This window comes from Grammomys surdaster, unplaced genomic scaffold (assembly GCF_004785775.1).
Source record: "Grammomys surdaster isolate TR1022 unplaced genomic scaffold, NIH_TR_1.0 126051, whole genome shotgun sequence".
NCBI lineage: Eukaryota > Metazoa > Chordata > Mammalia > Rodentia > Muridae > Grammomys > Grammomys surdaster.
This window is the reverse complement of record NW_021620862.1, coordinates 1,737,366-1,739,259: the sequence shown is the minus strand read 5'-3', so window position 1 is coordinate 1,739,259 and position 1,894 is coordinate 1,737,366.

Sequence of the window (1,894 nt, the reverse complement as noted above, 5' to 3'; positions counted from 1 at the left end):
AGAAATGAATGTTCTAGATCATACTGGATTGCGCACGGAGTTTGAGGCCAGCTTGAGCTATATGAGACTGTCATATCCCAAAAAACTTTTAAAAGAAAACCTTTAAGTAAACAGCATATGGTAGTGAAATTACAGCTATTGCCAAGGTGATAAATGAATTAAGACACAGGCTAAGAAGACATGCCTTAATTGCATTGGATCTTCAGTCTTCTGCATGTTAATGGAGACCCATGTAGATCCATGTGCAGTGTTCAGTTAGCAAGGTCAACATGGCAGAGTAGCTCAGCCCAGGATTCTTCTTACTCTGTTTTCTATGTAGCCATGCAAATCCTACCATGACTACAGCTCACTTGATTGTAGACGCTTAACTCCATATCTGTCACCTGACCTTCATCAGCTGCAGTCCCACGTCTCAGAGGCACTCCAACCTAACCATGACTGATGCCCATCATCAACTTGACAGTAGCCCAGTTTTCCAGGCAATTTAACATTGCCCCTGCAGCTGCAGCCATAAGCCCACTGATTATGGACGTGGCTTTCTATCTGCTCTAAGCTGTCAGTGTTACCCCGTTCCCTCATTTCCTTCATAATGTTCCCACAGTGTCTAATATTTCAGTCTAGGTCACTGCCTTCTTAGGCCAAACTTCCATTTTTTCTTCCCTCACCCACTTCAGTGTTCTTCGTCCTATCTACATACCCCATTCCCATCTGAGCAGGTTACTTTCTTTTTCTTTTTGTTTTTCTTTCTTTCTGTCTGTCTGTCTGTCTGTCTCTCTCTCTCTCTCTCTCTCTCTTTCTTTCTTTTCTTTTCTCTTTTTGTTGTTGTTGTTGTTTTTTCGAGACAGGGTTTCTCTGTGTAGCCCTGGCTGTCCTGGAACTCACTCTGTAGACCTGGCTGGCTTCGAACTCAGAAATCCGCCTGCCTCTGCCTCCCAAGTGCTGGGATTAAAGGCGTGCGCCACTATTGTCTGTCTGGACTCACCCTTAGAATGGTGGGATTCACTAGAACGATTCATCCCTTTTTGCATGGGGTTCTCCTGGGGCGTTTGGAACTCTCAACTACACTGTTTTTTTGTTTTTTTTTGTTTTTGTTTTTGTTTTTTTTGGTTTTTCGAGACAGGGTTTCTCTGTGTAGCCCGGGCTGTCCTGGAACTCACTCTGTAGACCAGGCTGGCCTCGAACTCAGAAATCCTCCTGCCTCTGCCTCCCAAGTGCTGGGATTAAAGGCGTGCGCCACCACCGCCCGGCTCTCAACTACACTGACTTGTAGCGATTGATTGCTTAAACATACAGTGTCCCTCTCTGTTCACAGCTTCTTTCTTCCCTCCCCCTCATTCTCACCCCTGCCTCATATTTCCAGCCCCATCTTTGCCTTGTTCTGCCTGGTTAACAAGTTCACATCCCATGCCTCCAGAAAACGTTCTCCCATTTTCCTTTAAGTCTAAGGAATTATAGTTCCTAGCAAATCCTGCCCCAGCACCTAGACAACTCCTCTCATAGCTGGCACAGCTGTGGGCTCCCTGGGCCATCTCTGTCTGAAGTCAGAGATTATGTACATGTTTCCTCCTTTGTCCTCTTCCCGGAATCTCTGAGGCCATCGACCCCAGGTAGGCAGCCAATAGTTTAGAAGGCAGGTGTGATGGTACATGCACAGAATCCCAGCACTTAGAGGTGGAGAGAAAAGACAACTCTCCCACCACTGTAGGTTGCTAAAATGATTTTCCTCTTACAAAACAAGTACATTTTTAGTGTCCTTCAGGGTTATGCGTAAACCCTGAGTATAGCAGGAAATCCCTCTGGTTCTTAGAAAAAAAAGACAGGCTTAATTCTCTTTTTCTGGTTGCTTCCAGAAAGACCACTTCCTTTCCTCCTCCTCCTCCTCCTCCTCCTCCTC